The sequence below is a fragment of the Octopus bimaculoides genome, chromosome 1 (genome assembly GCF_046866305.1).
Source record: "Octopus bimaculoides isolate indiv1 chromosome 1, ASM4686630v1, whole genome shotgun sequence".
In the NCBI taxonomy this organism is placed as follows: Eukaryota; Metazoa; Mollusca; class Cephalopoda; order Octopoda; family Octopodidae; genus Octopus; species Octopus bimaculoides.
The window spans coordinates 49888087-49912312 of record NC_142928.1 but is presented as its reverse complement, the minus strand read 5'-3'; the positions used below and the strand labels follow the sequence as shown (position 1 = coordinate 49912312).

At 32.4% G+C, this 24226-nt stretch overlaps 1 protein-coding gene across 5 annotated transcripts in view; it reads right to left on the bottom strand.

Annotated features, from left to right (window-relative positions):
* LOC106881850 (uncharacterized) overlaps nucleotides 1-24226 on the bottom strand; it is a 696991-nt gene that overhangs the window by 65676 nt on the left and 607089 nt on the right. The window lies entirely within an intron of this gene.

Sequence of the window (24226 nt, the reverse complement as noted above, 5' to 3'; positions counted from 1 at the left end):
ACTTCCCCTCCTCCTCCTCCTCCTCCTCCTCCTCATCATCATCATTATCATCGTTGTTTTTGTTATTATTACATCATCAAAAATTCCTTAAAATAGTTAAACGATAAAGTTAGACGATAAAAGTTACTATAACCTGTGCGATAGCCTGAATTACCAGAGAGTTTTAGTCAGGTTTACTCATGCATACAGAGATAAATACTGATCAAATAAGGGTGATCAATTATTTAGCTACAGATCCCTTGTGAGTTGCCTTGTATATCAGTGATGATAGAGTAAGATAAACATCATTATTAATTTTCCCCACACCAATTACTTTATTGAATGTTATCAGAAATATCCGCTGGTTTTATCAAAGAATTTAGTCTCAAGGTTTTCCCCCTTCCCTGTTTATAAACGTGTGTGTTTGTATATTGTGTTTATATAATATTCAGATGATATTAAAATCAGTAAATCCTTTATAAAAAAGCATATTTGGTTACACTAGCAAGCCGTTTAATTAATGCGATATAGTAAACATAACGATACTACAATATTCGCAAAATATATATTCATAGCGTAGCATTTAAAATATACATTACTTATTAAGATAATAAGACTAATAGCTTTAATAGTTATCGGCTTTGACTTAATCGGTAAGCTCGCTTTATTGAATAGAATTTCGACTTGATTATCAACGTTTTCCGCGTGATATTTCTTACATCACCTGTTTTCTCAGAATTCTTTACATTTTTGTCTGTAACAAACTTCATCACATGTTGTACTTCAAAATGTATTTAGTGTATAAAATATACGACATCTATATATTTCGGAGAGACTGATCGGCCGCTATCTGACCAGCTCATCTTGCGTTTTCATGAACACCTTCTTCATTCCCTAGTTGCCCCCAGTTTTGTGATTTGCCGATCATTCTACGCAATATCTCTTAATTTTCGGATATCTGTATACATGGGTGCTCGAGAATTTCGTCGACAATGCGGAACGGAAGTCACTTCAACATTGAATACTGACGAACTCAAACACTACACTCTTTCAGTTAACAGGTGCATTCACCTCACTGCATGTATTCACGCGTATACAACACACTCCCTTCGCAGATTCACACACTTTTTCCAGCGGTCTTTCAATAACTCTGAGCCATATAAAAGAACTCATTATTTCGTGGTACCCTTGAAGCTAGGGACTTTTAAGCACACTCACACACACACACACACACAAATATATATGCGTGTGTGTTTCTATATTGTTTATATAGCATCCAGATATTAAAATGAGTAAAATGAGTATATATACATACACACACACACAAACACACACACACACACACACACACACACACACACACACACACACACACACATATATATATATAATTCCCAGAATCGTATACTAAAATTCTCCGTCTGAGCTTCTTATGTGAATAAAGGCACACACTAAGGTTCATAAAACGGTAGTTCAACCAACACACCTCAACCACATATTTACAAACACCGGGAATTCTCGTAACACAAAGACTTCTGCCTCTTTGTTACCGACCAGCTCGAACTCTCTCAAGAATAAAACTAAAGAAGCATCGTATGTTTGGACATGCATACATAAATATACTTGTCTTTGCACACACAAATTCATCCTGACACTGTTGATGCAGACATCTATGCATACGTGCACATACACAAGCATGTAACGAGCATAGACCATACCTACTAAAGTATATGTAATGAGTTCACGACGTACAGAATAATTTCACACAAACAAGAAGAGGTAATCCATAATTTTCGATGAATTATCTCCCCTGTGGCTATTATGCAAATGAAAAATAAAAATTGTGTGTTTTTATGCCTTTAGTTTTCCTCTAAACTCTACAAAATGAATTTTTATAGAAAAACAATTAATTGTTCCCTATTTTTGTGTTGTTTTACTCTGTATAAAACGATTCTCTGTCTAAATACACGAATAACTTGCACTCTGAACTTCAATGCACTTACTTGCTCTTATTCATTCATCAGGCGTTAAGCTAATCTAATTAATATTGTTTCAACTGTTTCTTGTGTTTGCAACATACACAGAATAAGAGATTGAGAGAGAAACATAGAGAAAGAGAAAGAGAGAGTGGAACAGGAGGGTGAAAGCGAAACGCATTGATACATACACACATATGCACTGACCTGACAGGCGCGCTCTCATATATACGTGCATAAACGTTTAGTATATACACTCACATATTTCGTAAGAAATGATATTCACTGATAGCATTTGTGGTTTTCAGAATATCACTCATTAAAGGCATGTTCCTTTGAAAGAAACTGCGTAAGTTTTATTCCTTTTACATTGTCATTGTTCAAACAATAATGTCAATGAGTATTTGATAGAAAGGACACATATTTTCAATACTGGTTCATTCTTTATCATGTTAAATGTTATTTCTAAGTATTTGGACTTTTGTAGCCTCCTTTTGTCACGAAAATAGATAAAGAAAATTGCCATGCTTTGAGGTCAGTTTGTTTTACCAAATAGAGAAGAAATTCTTAGCATCACGTCCTTTTGTCGGATTGCATAAGATTGTGTTTCATATCAAGCACATTTTCTTAACAAAGAAACAGCCAAATTATCTAGTAAATAAGACATTTCCGACAAAGTACATACGCCTAATAATATTTTATATATTCCATCTGTGAATCATATACACTTAAATGCAAGTTTATAAGAAAGCCGGCTGACTAAAGAAATATGAAAGTAGTCGATAAAATGATAAGCAGTTACTATTTCTAAGTTTCAATGAATATGGACTTTCGTTTCTCTGCCTCTCCAATATATTTTTCAATTTCTTCTCAGAAAAGATAAATGCGTTCGGTTTCTTGGTACATCACTCAATATCGCCTATAAAATCACATCCCGGGCCTTTCAAAATCTCATGCTCTATATCACGAACATTTCCACGAATACAATTACAAATAATTTGCAAGCCTGATTTCCAGCCACAACCGACATTGACTCAACTTGAACCCATTGTACTCAGAGCATGCGCTGAGCAAACGCTGTGCAAGTGCTGAAAAACAAAACATAAAAACTCAGCAGGACTGCGTTTGGTTAAGTAATCATTACTTGCAAGCTCGTACTCAACCTCCGCAGTAAAGCCCAACACTTCCAAAAGCCTATCAAGATATTTCAAAACTACGCCTTAAATTCTTAAATCTAGGAAATTTGATGCCAGCTCAGCATAGAATAATTAACCACTCAAACTCTTTTGACCGACATTATCTACTTAAACTTGACAACTGAGTTGAAGTGTATATTTCTGTTATTTTCATGTGACCCTATGATTTCAGCACTTCGCTTTTGGAAATTCTCACGACGTGTCTAAATTGCCAGTGTCTCTATCCGTTAACTACTGGTTATGTATCTACCACGATATTTACTACCTGTATTTAGAGTGTTTCGAATTTAACGTCATTTACTACCCGTTTTATAAGTCCTGCAGAATACATCGAATTGTGAGAATCATTGTTATTTATTTCATTCTCTTCCATTCACCTTTAATGTCCACAATATCCCTCACTCTTTCATTGTCTTCCAGTCGATCTAGTGTACACCATAAACATTATCTAACGTTACCGAGTAAGTATTTAAGTGCTTATTCGAACTAGCGGGACCCGTGAATATTTCAAGGAATTAATGGGTAACCTGTCAGGTTATTTCTGAAAACTTTATCCCCAAAACCTGAAAGCGTTGCCTGTGTTGTATCTGAATAAAAGACATAAGAGAAAGAAATTGGAATTCGATTATTACTTGATGTATTTTATATATACACTTTATATACTTCATGCAGAATTTTATAGTCTTAATAAACAGTACTCATAAAATAAATATTCACACTTATTTTACAATTTTTGCTATTAAAAAAAGATATCCCGTACTTAGAATACAATCTTCAGTTAAATTGTATATATGTGCTACGTAAATAAGAGTGAATGTTTCACGGGATTTCCCTTATATGCATGCGTTAAGTAATAGGAGATATAAAAAATAGTTAAATTTTAAAAAGATACACTTTCACTATGCAATTCTTACTGCCAACTCTACCACCACCACCACCACAACCACCTCAGTCACCAGCATCATCTCGCTCTCCCACTCTCCCCTTCTCTCCCTCCTTTCACTTTCCCCATCTTTTCCCCTCTCTCACTCCTGTCTCTTCCACTTTCCACTCTCTCTGACTTTATTTAACCTCAACATCACAACATTACCCCTCTGCTATAATTATATATATAAATCTATCTATATTCCCATGTTCAACTAAATTTTAAACCACATAATAAATACTACGTTCCTCCTATCTCACGGCATGGACGCTTCTCTCCCCTTTTTTTTATTTCTCTTTGTTTGTGTCTCACTCTTCGCCTTATCATATTATTCTCTCTGATTTTACTTTCTCCTCTCTCTCCATTCAACTAATCACGCGACAGAGTTATAATTACATTACTTCAATCTCAATCACGTAAAAGGATGACGGGCTAAGTTACGCAATATACATACATACAACCATACATACATACGTATATACATACATTCATACACACAAACAAATCACACACACACACACACATATACATACATATATATACACACACGCATATAAGTATATACTTTTATACATATATGTATATACATATATGTGTAAGATTGTTTGTATGTATGTATGTGTATATGTATGAAAGTATGTGTATATGTATGTATACATGCATGTATGTATGCATGTAAGCATATATAAATGCTTGCATACATATCTGTGTTTGTGCCTTTGTGTATAAGTGCATGTTTTCAAGTGGCAAAAACGTTTGAATTACGTCCTTGAGTGTCAGCTATGTAAAGGAATCTAATGGACAATAATATTGTAACCAGGAGTAAAGTATGTTAAAATAATTTGTTTATGGAGCAGATAACGTATGAGCAATTGCTTAACGAAGAAAAAAAATACCGTTAAACACAGAATGGAAACACGTGAATGCATATTAAATGTTATAGTATCATACGTTTTAAAAGGCATCTGATATAATGCATTTTAATAATTCCAAGACAAAATAAATAATAACTTGGTGAATAAAAACATAAATATATGCAATTGAAAGGCGCAAGTGTTACTATTTGATCCGACATACAAATGACTAGTTAATGAAATGAAAGCTCTAGCCATTCCAATGAGTTGAACTTTGCATTTCATTAATTATTGTACGATACTAACATCTAGGAACGAATTTTCCGTGACTCTATAATTGAAAATGAAGGCTCAAAAGTTTATTCCTCGGAGAATAACTTCAAGCTGGTGCTAATTATGAGCGAATTACAACGTAAGAAACTGTATTTTAGTGAATATATATTTTCTGATATTAGAAAACAAGATATATTTAGAAATATTACTTACTTATGAGAAGCATTTAATGAATAAATTATATAAGTGGTTTTCAATGCTTAAGCAATTAACTAATTAGGAAATGCTGACTAATTAAAATATCACTTTAATTTTCATGTTTACTTTTTGTGGCATAACAAACTATAATTAAATGTTATAAAACTCGTTGTTATTTTCGTACACTGCGTCTGCTTTTGCAAATTAATTCCAACCATTATTGATTAACACCCGAATAAGTAACACAGACACACACACACAAACACACACCAAAATAAGCAACACACACATATACAAACACATGTACACACGCGCACCCACACACTCACACACGCATACTCAGACACTCACTGAGACACACACACACACACACACAGATACACACACACACACACACGGAAACGCACAAACTGCAAACACACACATGCACACATATATGATATTTTTAAGATTACTAAGACAATATTGACAGGTGCTTCCATGTTACATATAGACCTTTTGACACTCTCTGATATTCTGGCAAAGGTAACTAAGATGAACCTTCAAATTTTACCTTCTAAAAATAAATGATAATGTATTCTGCGATAATGTCTCCAATAGTCACTTTGTCACATACACACACACGCGCGCGCACAACATTATCATAAGTGTGTCTGTGTTTGTGAATAGAACATTGTACACTGGTGATTATTCACCCTTCATGTGTACAATATGCACATACTTGTACAAGTAAAATATGCTTGAAGGAAGACAACCAGAATAACTGTATGAAAATATGTTTTTCACTATATCACCCACGTTTGACCGAAAAGATATGTTAGCAATTTTCGATGGTGGAACGTGACTCAATTTCCATTCCAGTCGTTGCTCTTAGAGTGCAACGAGTCGGAGAATAAAGGCAAGGCCTCACGCCCAGCACACTTACTGTTTTTCCTTGTTTACTGGCCTTTCGAACTCTTAGCACAAAAAGTACAAACAAAAATATATATATATATAAAAGGAAAAAGAGATATTCGTTTATACACCCTTAAGCAAGCATTTCGACAGAAAATGTTTGAGCAAACTGCACAGAATTAGAATATGGAATCGGCTCAGTTACATCTATAACAGCTTTCAAGATTGTATCGATATGTGGTTACAGTCCAACGACAGTAAATCTAAATAAAATACATTTGTGATGCTTGCTCAAGAAGTAAGGTGAAGTAGCAGCCTTCAACCAAATCTTATCCAAATGGTTTCCTGATGCAATATTTATACACTATTATTTATAGAATTATCTGCTAAGAAGAAAGAACTATTTGACGATCTTTCGGATTCTCTAAACTCTTATGCCGATATGCGCGTGCATGTGTCGATGAACACACACACACACACACACACACACACACACACACACACACACACACACACACACACACACACACACACCACAGATAAATCAACAATCGTACACAGACTCACATGTATTTATTTACAAATATATTTACACACGTATGCATACGCACAAACACCCGCACCATACATATATAACAAATTAAAAAAAGGTGGCTTATTAGGTAAAATTAATAGAGGTCACAAAAGTGACCGAGTGTGGTGTGTGGCACCGCTTTTGCTAGACAGTGCATTTGTGACTTTGAGATAAATCAACTATTATCCTTAGTAAGAGCGATGATAGTCAGCACTCTCTGTCACTTTTGTAACCTCGCTCTCTCTTTCTCTCTTTCACTCTTTCTCTCTCTCTCACTCTTTTTCTCTCTCTCTCCCTCTCACTCTCTCCTCACTCTCTCTCTCTCTCTCTCTCTCTCTCTCTCTCTCTCTCTCTCTCTTTATATATATATATATATAATAGAGATTCTGTCCGTTTCTGTGACAGCTCGTTTGTTTGTCTATCAAAATAAATGTGAATGGTTCAAGGGAATCTATTATGTATGTGTCTATTTATTATTATTATTATTATCATCATCATTATTATTATTATTATTTTATGTTTGACTTTTGTTTTGCATTTGTACAAGTTGGATCCAAGTCTCACCCAGAGACCTCAAGAGACAACAAGTTAAAAGTTCATGTAGGTGTTATGCCTAGGGTACCATATATTTGGATTTGTACAGTTTTGTTCAAGTGAATGTTTAAGAAACCATAAGAAAATTATGTTTGCTTTAAAATTTGAGATCACATAGACAGTATTTTACATAGGATATGGGCAGTTCCCATGAGCACTATCTTTTGAACTTCAGCCATTTTGGGGTTTCCTGGTATCTGAGCTAGGTAGTAATCAGCCCGTTTCGCTGTCATTCCCAGGGCACCTATGACAATAGGTATTGTTTTCGTCTTCAGATTCCACATTTTGCTAATTTCTATTTCAAGATCTTTATATTTGCTCAGTTTTTGGTAGGTCTTGACAGATACGTTTATATCGATTGGGACAGTCATATCAATGAGGAGGCATGATTTTTGTCTGAAGTCTTTCAGTATGATGTCTGGCCTATTTGCGTCTATCTTTCTGTCAGTTTGAATGGTGAAGTTCCAGAGGAGTGCAATGTGATCATTTTCAAGTACTGGGGGTGGTTTGTGTTCCCACCAGTTTTTATCATGGGGCAAGTCCAGGCTTTTGCATATAACCCAGTGAATATATTGTGCAGCTCTATCATGCCTGTTGAGATACTCTGTAGGCGCAAGCAGACTGCACATGGAGACAGCATGATCGATGGTCTCATTTTGTTGTTGGCATATACAACATAATGGGGAGCTGCCGTTCTTTCTTTCTTTCTTTCTTTCTTCTTCTTCTTCTTCTTCTTCTTCTTCTTCTTCTTCTTGTTCTTGTTCTTGTTCTTCTTCTTCTTCTTGTTCTTGTTCTTCTTCTTCTTCTTCTTCTTATTATTATTATTCTTATTATTCTTATTATTATTATATGTGTATATACGTATATATGTATATATATATATATATATATATATATATATATATATATATATATATATATATATATATATATAAATGAAATATTCAAACACTGAGATTTGAAGTTATATATATATATATATATATATATATATATATATATATATATATATATATATATATATATATATATATATATATATATATATATATATATATATATATATATATATATATATATATATATATATATATATATATATATATATATATATATATATATATATATATATATATATATATATATATATATATGTATATATATAAGAGAGATCATCTGTATGTTTGTGTCTTTTTTCGTTTGTTTATCCAAAATTATGCTATGGTACAACTGAACTGAGGCATATATTCTTACGGATTGTGGTGAGGGTGACACCGTCTTTGTTCCTCGCATACCAGTTATACTATATAATTTCCATTCCAAATTAAGCCGTTGCAGTTTCCTATCCCATTTTCTTTTGCCGTGAGCATTAAAAAAACTCAAGTTCGAACACTCATAGTTGCTTGATTGCAACATCAAGTCTATCTTTGTCCTACTTGTATTATTATATGTTTCGTCTGGTATAACACACAGATACAGGACGAGTAAACCTAAATTTGTGGTGGTAGACTCACCTTCGTCCAGATTCTAAACTGAATCTTTCAATTCTCCTTCGGCACACGGCCTACTCAAATGTCAAAAGAAAAGTTGACAAATGGGTGTTCCACTTGACCTGCATCATTTTCAGTGCATTCGCAGTCAACTAGATTCTGTAAACCTCTTCTTCTATATAGCATCTCATCCGAGAAGCAGTAAATGACGGGTATTACTGATACTATATATATATATATATATATATATATATATATATATATATATATATATATATATATATATATATATATATATATATATATATACATATATATATATAGAGAGAGAGAGGGAGAGAGGGAGATAGATAGATAGATAGATAGATAGATAGATAGATAGATAGATAGATAGATAGATAGATAGATATGCACACATATTTTAGACATTTATTATACAATGGTTATAACCAACGTCTCGGTGTTTACGTACTCAAGAATAGCCCAGTCATTAATTTTTTTAACTGTCATATGGAAAGAGCGTAAAAACTAAAGTAGTTTATGTCTTACACTCTAGGGTCCATGTGTTATACGATAGGCTAGATGTTTAGTGACACACTTAAAAACGTACACACGAACACGCATATGCGCATGTTGCAGTTTACTTATATATCCGATGAAGGTAACATTTTCTGTGCAACTATAACATACGTGAATATCCATCCACCCTTACATACATCCATACATAAATACATATATACATATATACATGCATAAATACACACAAGCTTATATACAAGTACAGAGATAGTCACAGACACACATGGCCACATATATTTTTTTCTACTTTAGGCACAAGGCCCGAAACTTTTGTTGAGGGGGCCAGTCGATTACATCGAACCAGTACGCAACTGGTACTTAATTTATCGACCCCGAAAGGATAAAAGGTAAAGTCAACCTCGGCGGAATTTGAACTCAGAACATAAAGACTGACAAAATACTGCTAAGCATTTCGTCCGGCGTGCTAACGTTTCTGCCATTTCGCCGCCTTACATGCACATAGATATTGATAGAGTTCCCGTAAAATGTGTTATTTAAATAAGTGCCTCTTTCTCTGTCTGTCTATCTATTACCATTCGCATACATGTACACATACACACACTCACACACACAGGCACACGCAAGTATATGCGCATATAAATATACACATAAGCACACTCACGCACATACTTATTAATTGATCGAAAAATAGATAAATAGACAGACATATAGATACATAGATAAATACTATTTTGTTGCCTTAATGGTGTTGACATGATAATATATAGCGTCATGTGCTTTCACAATGATAAAAATCACGCCTAAGAAATCTTTTGGTGTCAACTCATCGATTGTGAAGTTTGCATCAATGTTATTCATTAGGGCAATTTCAGTCATTATAAAGTGGTTTTACTTGAATTGTAAATGCCCTATGTTGATTGGCGACATGTTCATTAGATATATTGGCTTAAAAGATCGCTAGTAATGAATTTAGAACCCAATTAGTATACCCTTGTAAATATTACTCTAAATCTACTACTGTAATGCCATTCATGTATTAGTAGCTAATGGAAAAACTAATAAGAATCACACACGTAGCTTCACTAAAGAGACGTTGGCGTTTGAGTTTTGCAACCGCTAGCAAAATTTAGATGATATATGAAAGTACAAGTTTCGATTCATTCCACGTTTCATATGATTGTGATTAACGTATTCTATTTTCTAACACAGACTTATTCAGTGAAATCTACATTAATGCATTAATGTGCATGGTTCTGTGTATTTCAATTGCTACTGCGATGTCTTTAAATATATAGTTGCCAAGGAACTCAGAATATGGTTGCACGTACATCTGTTTATGCATATATTACAAACCTCTCGCACCTTAAGCAAGATATTCTACAGTAAGAACAATACATATTGTACAACAACTCACTGATAATTATCAATTGGCTATTTCACAAAGTTTATGCGTAGCAAAGGCATTCAAATATTTATATGGAGTAAGTTTTCCGACATTAAAAAACAAAACAAAACAAACGAAATAATGGTAATGAATGACTAATATAGTTTTGGTCCTTCATTTTTTACACACCATGTATTGTTAATATGATGATGTTAATGTAATAACTGTAATCGCTCATTTAAAAAGTGGATAAAATCCGATGAGTTAGATGTTGATAAATTACATCTTTCAAGTTGGAAATCAGTAATGAGGTGGTTATTCATTTGGGTTTTAAAAGAACCTTTTCTGTATTCGTAGCTTACCCCTGTTGATTTTACCATATGCTAATAGAAAGTTTGCCTCATATATGCGAGTTATGGATGTATGGCTGGCTCTTCAGTAAATATGTATGCGTGTCGTGCTGTTATACTTTATTACACGCAAAATTATGTGGACGTATTTACACATACAACATAGAAACATACACACTTATACATACATACATACATACATGCATACATACACACATAAATATGTGCATACATACATATTATACAGCATACACACTCACACACACACACATATGCATGTATATGTGTATATGTATACACTAATGACTATATATTTATGCATTTGTGTGTGAGGTTACATATATATACATAAGCTGTAACAGAGTAAAAGAGATAGAGAAAGTGAGGTAGTTTGAGATGACCATTATAGATTGAAAATAAATAAATAAATAAGTGGAGGTGCATTTTCTCCTGTGGGTAGGTCATGCAATTTCAGATCTTTATTATCTAAGTTTGCATTGTGATACTACCGAGAAATTGAGAGATTGTGTATATCAACCAAACTTCCTTAGTTGAACACAAGTAAATGAGCTTTTCAGTACGCACAGGAGCCTAATAAGTTATGACTTCTATGCGTTTATCATATATGCTAAGTGGATATCTCTCTGGGCTACTTGGCTGACTAAACAAGCGGTTTGATGCATTGATAGAGTAGGAGAGTGGTGAGGGAAAGAAAGAGAACTTCACACATACATCCTGCCGTTCAGTGATACAGCTTTAATACATAAAGCTTTATTTGGTAGAATAAGATTAATATCAACTATTCAAACGTTATTTCAGTGACGTTTTTGCTCTTATACTGATGAATATTGTGTGCACATATACACACGGAAACACGTGTATACACATATTAACATGTATATGTATGTATATATGTATAAATGTATGCATATATATATATATATATATATATATATATATATATATATATATATATATATATATATATATATGTATGTGTGTGTGTGTGTGTGTGTGTGTGTGTGTGTGTGTGTGTGCATGTGCGTGTGTATGTACACACAGATACACACATATACAATTCTGTGTCAATATAAACCTACGTGTACATATATATATAGAAATATATATATTTGTATGCAAGTGTGTGTGCGTATGCGCTTTGTGAGTGTATGTGTGTGTGTGTGTGTGTTTGAACATACCTACAGATAGATATATGCGCGTACGATTGTGTATAGATTACATATATGATAGCCTATATAACTTTCAGAACCTATACTATATTACGTATATGCAGTTCATAGTACATATATGTAAGAAAATACATGCGCTTTCAGATTTATTCGTAGGCGTATACAAATACATGTATGTATATTTGCATTTTCATTATCACCGAGCGATTTCACCATTATTGTTTTGATGGCAAGCCTACTTGATGCATAAAACTGTATAGGGAATCTTTGCAATATTGACTGACGCACAGCATTGTAGCCACTACTTTTGTTAAAAGCTAGTTGTTATTCGTATATAATATGCTTGTGTCTCATATTTCTCATGTGAATTGGATTAGAGGCCCATTAATTTTATGTATCGTTTAAAATCTGTGCGTGGACACCGTATTGTTTGAAAGCTAAAATTGATTGCCACATATGCTCTTAGCTTTGGTCTTCACTACAAAAGCAGTTTTAAATCTCCTGACAATTTATAGTATTTTCCTTTCAATATTAAATGGAAAAATAATTTCACATGTAATCAAATTAACAAATCTTACTAAGCGGATAGAGTGGTTTGTATATATATTGACTAAAGTATTGCATCCGTTAACGATGAATCATCTTCATACAACCTGTCATCGATAGGCAAACATATTCTGGCTCCTTGGCAACTATTTATTCAAAAATATCGCAGTAGCCTACTGAACAATTAATATATAACAATCTTGTCTTACGTGGAAAATACAGAATCATGCATTTATTGATAATCTAGGTTCTACTTCATTATGAAACTTGAACTTGTAGTGTTAAGTATATGTACAAAGTCAAATCAGTCGTGCGTGATACGAAAACGTGTCATATCTTGTGACACGATGAGACGTGTTCGAATTCATATTAACACTTCATATATTTAGCTTACACATCAGTGGTTTAGAACTGCGTAGATTCATGTTAAAGGAAAATAGTCAATATAGCACTGAGTTAGGAGTGTGCCGAGACTGATACATGACCTGCACACATATATCAGTATCAATATAGAGGGCTTGATTGTATATGAGGCCTACCTTTTCTTCGTTCTATGTATTAGATAAATCCCTTGCATATCGGTTGGCCATTGGTGTGATACACGCATGCACATGTGTACACACGCATACACCCGCACACACACGTACACTCACATATAAAATATGTGTATGTGTGTAAGAATATATCTCTCTACCTGGTCAAATCCGATGGGATGATCTTCAGTCTGGTCTGACTTGATATTCATTTTCAATTTAATCATGGTAGCATGTATAACTTTTTAAAGTCAGTAATAATCGGCAAATCAAAAAGTGCGAACACAACCGTTTCATTTTATGCGCATCTCGAAACTTTCAGCAGTCTCTAGCGTTGATCTCCAGAAGACAATGTCCAGCGATAGCGCTTCCAGTTTGGGAATTTGGGGAAATTTTGCATGAGCTACAATCCCACAATCTCGGGAACATATTAGCCACTTGATTTACACTGACGTTCACGGATTTAGTCCAAACTATTCCAAAGAGGAAACTCCATCGATAGCTTAGCTGAATGGGGGCGATGGGAACTGCGCACGCTAGATACGATCTCAAGTGTCCTGTGCTCCTTCTTTAACCTTGCCCGACCAAAGAGATAATCTGAGAAAACGCGCCTTACAAACCGCTACTTTATCTACTCATCTTCGAGGAACAACTGAAGTTGCTCCTACCTCAGCACATGCCTGCACATATTTACCCACAGCATACCTCGATCTCGATGTAGTGGCTCTGAACTGTAATTCGAGTGTGTGAATATTGAAGCACACATTGCACAAAAGCGCATGGGGAGACGCTTCAATCCAGTCGCACGGGAACCTGGGCAGACACAACTGTCAGTGTAGATATCAGTCAGAGTTTACCGAACTTTGAAGGAGAGCTTCTACTTCTGAGTAAGACTGGCAAACTTACTCGTTAACTTGTCCAAACTCCTCTCCATCTAGTTATATGTAACGAACACGCTTAAGGCGATTGTACCCATACATCATTTCAAATACTTATAGCACCGTTGGATATGAAGAAACAAACTCACTCTGTACTTTACCCTGGGATTAACGACATTTCAATTATAGCGTTAACAGCGTCAATAAGGACGATGAGAAATTGTCGAGGGCGTCCTGTAGTTGAGACCTATAAGCGTCCTGTAGTTGAGACCTATAAGCTATATAAACTATCAAAGAACACGTTGCATTATGTAAGTAGGATTTTCATGGCGCTGTCAGAGAATAATATATAGAAATATATTTTGTAAATATAAATTTGTATTTTTCAAAAATCATTGACATTATGCCAATCATGCATTGTTATTTTCCATTGCAAGTAGAATTCAGGCGTTAGCGTGCTGTGACAGATTGTAACAATCTATGATTTAACACGCCGGTACAAAAAACTGATGCTACGATGTTGCCAATATACATATTTTTTTTCATGTTTCGTCAAACTGGAATCTACCAAATGTATTGCTATTATATTTTTTGTCAGAAATATTTTAATGGCTGCGGAAAATGATTGTCTTTCAAGCTAAGTATTGTTTACGATGAATCCACGAATCGTAATGATTATTACTTTAAATTGATAAGCGGTGGGGCATCCACGTTAATACAAGCTGATAACTATTTAACTCAGACAATTTCGCTAAATGCTTCCTACCAAATGATTCTCCGTTAAGATAAGACATATGTATAAGTATATGTATATATATATATATATATATATATATATATATATATATATATATATATATATATATATATATATATATATATATATATATATATATATATATATATATATATATACATATACATCATAATACATTATATTATAAATGAATATGTGCATGATAGTGTTGTGTGTGTTATCATGCATGCTTGAATGGTATAAATCATGTGTGATCCTGAGAGATAACCGATAATGCAATCCGAAATTCGGTTATCCACTATTGGATAAAAAGTTAAAATGCAACGAAAAGAACTAATTTAAGAGGTAATCTATCCACTAATCCACTAATAAGTTTTGAAAGACGTACAAATTATAACTTTGGGGATGGATTCAAATCCTGTTCGTATTTACTTAATCAGATCTTCATACATTATACATTGTATTGGCAATGATCGATAAATTTCGAGATCTAACTACTTACTATTGTAAACTAACATACACATATTCCAATAAGTATATACATACATACATACATACATATATACATATATATATATATATATACATATATATATATATATATATATATATATATATATATATATATATATATATATATATATATATATATATATATATATATATATATATATATATATATATATATATATATATATATATATATATATATTATATATATATATATTATAGATAGATAGATAGATAGATTTATAGATTTATAAATAGACTTACAAATATCTAGATACACATAACTACATGCATGCATAAATATATATATATATATATATATATATATATATATATATATATATATATATATATATGAAAATGAAAAAAAGCCAGAATGCTGAACTGGAAGCATATTTTAATAAAGATTTCTTCTAACCGGTTTTCATTGCAAGAAAGCAAATTATCAAGAAGAAGGAGAATGAAAATGTCTTTTTTTACAAAGAAGTACAAAATGAAGAAAATAATATATAAAACAATAATATATAGAAAAAAAAATAAATATACCCATACATCATATTGTCTTTGAGCTTTTGTAGTTCAATAGTAGTTCATGTATAAACTGGTAAGAAAAATAAGGATGCATGAGAGAAATTTGCACGCCAGAAATTTGGACACCTTTTCCACATCTTTTTAATGGATAACTGGAAAAGATATTTGGATGACTGTTTCATCATATGGAAGGAACCCTATGAAAAACTTCTAGAATTCAAATCCATACTTAATAACATACATCCCAGCATTCAATTCACTATGGAATTCAACAAACATCATCTCCCTTTTCTTGATCTCTTAATTATAAAAACACCTAATAACCAAATCACAACCGACATCTACCACAAACCTACATACTCACAACAATACCTCCTTTTCAGCTCATGCCACCCAAAACACACCAAGATAAATATCCCCTTTAATTTAGCTAAAAGAATTTGCACCATTGTCTCTGACCCAACCACTCGAGAAATACGCTTACAAGACCTAAAAAAAACACTGTTACAACGCCAATATCCCTCCACACTCATAGATCTTGGAATAAAACGTGCCAAGAAACTTGACAAAAACACACTAAAAACCAACCAACATAATAACACACCCAACCCCAAAATACTTCCATACATCTCCACTCATAACCCCAAAAACATCGAAGCATACACCACAATTAAACAAAACCTCCCCTTACTCACCACAAACCCGAAAATGAACAATACCATTAATACACACAAAGTCCTTAAATGCAAAAGGCAACACAAATCTTTGAAAACATTATTAACCAATTCCAAACTACATACACCACTTCCACCCCCATCAGTTAAAAAATGTGCACGCCCTAATTGTGGCACCTGCCCCTACCTACTTGAAGGCTCTGAATTTACCTTCAAACGGGGAACATAGTTTAAAATTAAAACCAATTTCTCTTGTTCCTCTGGTATGTTCCTCATTTATGTCCTCACTTGCGCATGTTGTCAAAACTTCTATATCGGACAGACGAGCCTCCCATTGCGTAGAAGAGTAGCTGTCCCTAAGGAACAAATAAACCTCCCTCAATACCGCCAAATTCCACTCAGTGGCCACATAGACTCTTGCGCCAGAAACAAAAACCCCAAATTCATTATATTCCCTTTCTATCAATGTAAAGACAGAATCTCCACACAAGAAAGAATCAACAAGGAGAATCTTTTCATAGAGAAATTCCAACCATTTCTTAACACACACACCCTTCAGTGACCTTATTTCTCTATGAACAGACACAAACTTCCTGTTGAAAAAGAGTTCATAACTCCAACTAAAAACACTTGTCTCCCCTTACACACACTTCCTGTTTTGACACCACATTTCCTGCTTAACACAAACTTTTAACCCTTTTTTTAAACCTAACAAAACTCCCAACTCTCATGCATCCTTCTTTTTCCTACCAGTTTATACATGAACTACTATTGAACTACAAAAGCTCAAATACAATATAATGTATGGGTATATTTATTCTTTTATATATTATTGTTTTATATATTATTTTCTTCATTTTGTACTTCTTTGTAAAAAAACATTTTCATTCTCCTTCTTGATAATTTGCTTTTTCGCAATGAAAACCGGTTAGAAGAAATCTTTATTAAAATATGCTTCCAGTTCAGCATTCTGGCTTTTTTTCATTTTCCTATTATTTCTCCACGTACGGTTAACACAACCCCACTATTTACTGACTTATATATATATATATATATATATATATATATATATATATATATATATATATATATATATATATATATATATATATATATATATATATATATATATATATATATGCATATATGAATCTAAACATGCATATATATTTATATATACATACATACACAACGTACATACATACATTCGCGTATGCACAATGGAAATTGCATTTTATATAACATTTCCTTGGACAAGCAAAACTTTAATAATTGTGAGACGTATTTGGGGATCATTATCTAATTTTATCATATCCATTTATCACAGGTTCTATTATGGAACGAAAACTTTTTTTTCTCTAATTCGAACAACCGCATTTCACATCGTAACCAGACTTGTCACTATTTATTAGCACACGAAAATGCTCGACTTAGATTGGTAAAATAATATAAACCGTAACTAACACGCAATATAGGACATCGTCATACCGATAAGTCCTACACCGACTCATTAATTTTGGAATTATATATCTGAGAGTATTCCAGGTGAGTGATTCCTATACTGGTTAACAACAGAAGACAATACTTTACAATGCACCAACATAGTATCATTTCTCTTATTGCTATTTGCATTTTTGTAGTCCTTTCTTCTATGCCGATAGCAGAATAGTCAAGGGAGTATCTTATGAATTCGATCTGTACAAACAACAAAACGCATGTTTGTTTCATACAACAATTTATCTCAATTTAACTTAATTCCCTCGCCGATAAATACAAATAATCACTGATTGCAGTCACTGAAGTGTTGCTGTGCTTAGGATCCACACACCAAAGTTCACTTCACTATAACGTGCCCACTACTCTGTCTTAATGATCTCTCTCTCTCTCTCTCTCTCTCTCTATATATATATATATATATATATATATATATATATATATATATATATATATATATATATATATATATATATATATGTGTCTGTGTGTGTGTGTGCGTATGTCTGTGTATGTATGTGTGTGTGTGTGTGTGTGTGAGAGAGAGAGAGAGAGAGAGAGAGCTTTCATTGCGCTGGCTTTGTTAAGCAGCGTCGATTTTACAATTTTAGAAATAATAATAATAGTATTTTATAAGCTTAAAGATTATAACGATCACCACGCACTGACTAAAGAAAGTAGTCTAATAATAGGGCATATAAAGCCTCGACAGGTAAAAGTTTTTCCCGTAAGGTCAATGATGCCATGTGACATATAAACTGGCTTTTCATATTATATGACACCGGTTATTAACAGAAAAAAGCACAAACAAAAACGCACAAACGCACATTTTATATATATGTGTGCGTATAAACGCAGGCGTATGCGCAATTGCCCAGTGGTTAGGGTAGGGGACTAGCAGTCCTAATATAACGGTTTCGTTTCCCGGACCGGGAATTTTCTCTCATTCTTTCTTCATGATTCTGTTGCACCTGTTATTTTTAATCTTATTTTCCCGCAAGTTTTTTCCTATATTTCTTAATGTAAACACACAGGCACACACACACGCAGGCATATATATATATATATATATATATATATATATATATATGCACACAGATTTATATATATATATATATATATATATATATATAGAGAGAGAGAGAGAGAGAGAGAGAGAGAGAGAGAGAGACAGAGAAAGAGAGAAAGGAAGATAGAGCTAGAATTATCTTGCTCTACTTCTGGGAATGTTTCACGCCCTCCTACCAAAACTCCTGAAATTTCCTATATGAGCTTTTACTTTTCGTTTGGTAATACTTTTCTCTGTGTAGATATAGAAACGCAAATTTTTCTTAAATTAAATTAAAGTTTATGTTTGAAGCTACGGTGACGCTAAGTGGTGATCCACAAGCATTCAACCATGAGCGTGTTGCATCTTTTAACAGAAAAAGCTGTATACTAATGAAGTTCATGGCAAAATTCCTTTGCAATTCCAATTTCTTTCATTTCCAATATGACTGTAAGTATACGCACATACACAAATATATTATGAGGAAAAATATGCATGATTTTTTAAAATAGTTTTGACTCAGTTCCAGAATAAATGTAATGTTGTTCGCTTCGCTTACTCATTTTCAGGAAAACTTTAAGAAAAGGGTTCGACGATGGGGAGGAAATAATTAAATAAAAAAAAATGAGGAGACGGTATTTTAATAATGCTTCAGTTTATAATTCATTGAAACTTTGAGAAAATAATTTCACATCTGAATGTTTGAAAATATTTCATATATTTTCAAAGGAACATTTGAAACTAATAAATCAAGCTACAATTAGTTTCTGAGAGGTAATATACAGTCCTATTTGTAAAGTTCTAGGTGGTGTTCCGTTTAAATGTCCCTTTCATTTGTGTCTATGTCAAAATCTAATCATCTTATCCAGAATTCGTTTTTATTCAAACTTAGGATCGGAACTTTTATCTAGACATCTACATTCTGGCCTTTTTAAAAACGCTTCTACTACAGACAAGTTGAATTTTCTTTACGCTGTCGGGACTTGACAGAAATCATATCGTACTTTTAAATATATCCGTGTATCTATACGCATCATTCTCCTAAGATTTTCTACATTTTCTCCCATTTCTTTTCCAGTTTGTTTGTAGTTAATTCATTATATTGCTTTTAAACAATTTTATTCTGTATGCGGAGACTTTTTTCCGGTATATTTTACACTTTACATGAGAATGTTTTTGGTCACTTTCAAAACATTTTCTATTGGCATTACCATCATATGATTCTATCAAAAAGGGTTTAGCGATTTTATAGATAACACATTTGGTACATTGTGTATCTTAAAATTATTATTTACATTTTTATTGTATTGAGTCTTTAATCAGTAACTTTGGCAGCTTTAAAGCTGTTAACCGGGCTTGTAATAATTTTACATTGTATGGTTCAACGAACGATGTCCAATCAAAACCTGTATAATCTTTTAACATATCCTGATAGAAAGGCAGATAGCTAGATAGATAAATTGATTCATTGAGAGAAATAGATAGATAGACAGATTGATAGATAAATTGATATAAATGTATAAATATATACATATAATCATGTATATATATATATATATATATATATATATATATATATATATATATATATATATATATATATATATATATATATATATATATATATATATATATATATATATATATATATATAATCATGTATATATACATATAATCATGGATATATGTATATATATATATATATATATATATATATATATATATATATATACACATATAAAACAGTACGCATAAACACAAATATTCATGCATGCATACATGTTTACAATCACGTAGTAAATTATTTCAATATAATATATACATCTAAATTTTCCATTAAGAGCAACATTAGTTGTTATTATTGCTGAATATTGTTTTTATTACAGATTACCTAATAAATAAAGTAATAAAAATCATATCTGATATAATGGCATAATCCTATCGAAAAGACTTTGGGTTATGCAACATTTGCATCCTTTATCGCACCATTTGCTCCACAGTTCAGTCCATATTGGTGTGCAATCAATCGTAGATAACCACACTGTTAAATATGTATGAGGGAAACAAAACACATTTCACATAATATTCGTATAGAGATATCGCGTATGTCATAAGTATTTTATATGGAATTTGGAATATGTTTTTTTAAATTTTTTCTCAATATAATATCGAATATAATTAAGGGTGTAAGATTAATTTAATGTATGATTTATATCTCATGCAATTCGAGTCCGGAAATATTTAATGTTAATCAAATATACACAATCAAGAATATATCAATGTATTTCCTATTTCATTATATTAAATGTAAAGCTTATTACCTGTATTACTTTCCCAAAATGTTAAATGTGAGAGATGCATTTCGTTTTAGTAGTAGGAACCCGAACGGAACGTTATATTGATCATTGCATGAATATGTTTCTTTTATTTTCTCGCGAATTTAATTCAAATAGAAGCTAACTATTCTGGTTGTGTTTAGCTTCTGCTAAGATCTGGAATTATCCAATGTTTAATTAATTTCTACTACATGAATTAGCGAATATAATTGAATACCCAGTCGTCAAATGTTATGAAATCACGGCCTTTATACTCGCGTAACATTCTCTTCAGTAGTATAAGCATGTAGGTGTACGTTATGCATATAAACTTGCTTAAATGTTTCATGGTAAAAACAAAACAGACATAAATGTAGTACGGAGTACAATGCTACAACAAATATTAGATCTTAAAATATGAATCTGTAAATAATTTCCTCAGTAGTATAAATGTCATTAAAATTGCATCTATCTATCTATCTATCTATCTATCTATCTATCTATCTATATGTCTGTCTGTTTGTCTGTCTGTCTGTCTGTCTGTCTATTTGTCTATCTGTTTGTCTGTCTGTCCATATATATATATATATATAACTGTATGCATGAGTTAGAGGTTAAGTAACCATCTAGGGGATATTGAATAAACAATACACTACTGGATGTATACCTACGTAATTATATCCAAATGCTTACTATTGCAGGGCAATATCGCAATTGAATACTTGGCATGGGTGGGGGTAAAACAGAAATTTACCCAGGCTTTATAAGGCAAGTATGAAAATGGAGAGGATAAACAATCGACAAACATCAACCTGTAAACATTCAATTATAACTACCTGTTAATTGATTACAATCGTAGGTGTATGTGAAACAAATAAATAAATGAAATAAGCAAATAAAAAAGTAAGTTATATAAATAAAAATAAACGAATAAGAATAGATGAGTGTACAGAATCTAAATTCTTACAGCTGTTTCTACCATGGGGTTGCCAACTCTTCCAAGTTTTCCACATCACGCCAGTGATATAAAGGGATGAACAAACTTTGGACAGGAGTTGGACAATAGTTGAGACCCAAGGCTTCAGCAGAATGACCAAATCTTAGGAAACTAACATGTGGGGAAGTAAGATAAAATAATAAATTAAAATGAAATAAACAATTTAATAGAAATAGTAAGGAATGTTAAGAACGTCATTTCAAGGTGCTATCATAATCCATGGTATTACAGCTTAAGATATAATAATATATGCATATATATATATGTGTGTGTGTGTGTGTGTGTGTGTGTGTGTGTGTGTGCGTGTGCGCGCGTGCGAAAGCGTTTCTGTGTTAGTGTGTATGCATATGTGCATATATAAGTACTCGTATTATTTTATATAGTTTTCATCTTGTGCACTTGCAGTACATATGCAAGCGTTTGTAGCCGATTTATATTACTTACAATCAAATTGGAATTATGTTAGAGTCTAAAATTTAGAGGGCGCCAATATCACTGAATAGTTTGTATGAGAAAAGATATTGTCAAACCTATGTTGCTTTCTATTGATGATTGAATCTCTATAAAACGGTTATAACTATCTCCAACATCCTAAATCGAATATTGTAGTTTGCAGTTTTATTGCAGTTTGATATCAAGCAAATTTCACGCTGCCTAATTGTTAAAAACCTTTCTCATATTTACTGAGAGAGTTGATGACTGAATTTATTTACCCTACGTCTTAACATTTTTAATATTGCTCTTTACATTCATGAATTTTACTCGACCACTCTATATAAATTTATTAGACAAGGACAATAAATTAGATGTATGTACATATGCATGTATGTATGTCCATACGTATATATATTTGTATGTATGCGAGTAAGTATGAAAGTTGTTAAGTAAGTCGTGTCGTAATGCAGTGAAATGGTTTTAATCAGTCTAAGAAATTTGTACAGATGTATTTCTTATATGTCATCGCTTATATACTGTTTCATCATAGTTTCAATAGAATATAATCAAATGTTTATTTGCAAAACTAGAAATCGATCCACCAGCTCGAGTTCAACAGCTATTAGGTGCTTGTACATCATTTTGTTAGAAAGTAAATCGGTCCAGTATATCATCTCCTTCTAACACAAAAAAATTTAAGTGCCATTTTGTAAATAATAATGTGAGACAATACTGAGTTTGTTCTGCGTCCTTCAACTTTACAAGGTGCTCATCAATTTAGGAATCAAGTAATCAATTCGACCTTGAAAACTTCATCCTATATTTAAGATTTAATTTTATATGTACCCGGTATGCATAATGTAGAACTAATTAATTAATTTAGTTCGATAGAAACCTATTAATTTTAAAATTGCATTCATAGAGAAAGAAATATATAATGATTTTCTGAGAGAATTTTGGAAGCTGTAAGAAAGAAACTAGCATCGTATATATAGATATACTACAAAATGTTCTATCGGATTTTAAGCCGCGTTATTCAATTTTTCGTGTACATTAAACATATAAGAGATAAATCATTAACTAGTTGAAAT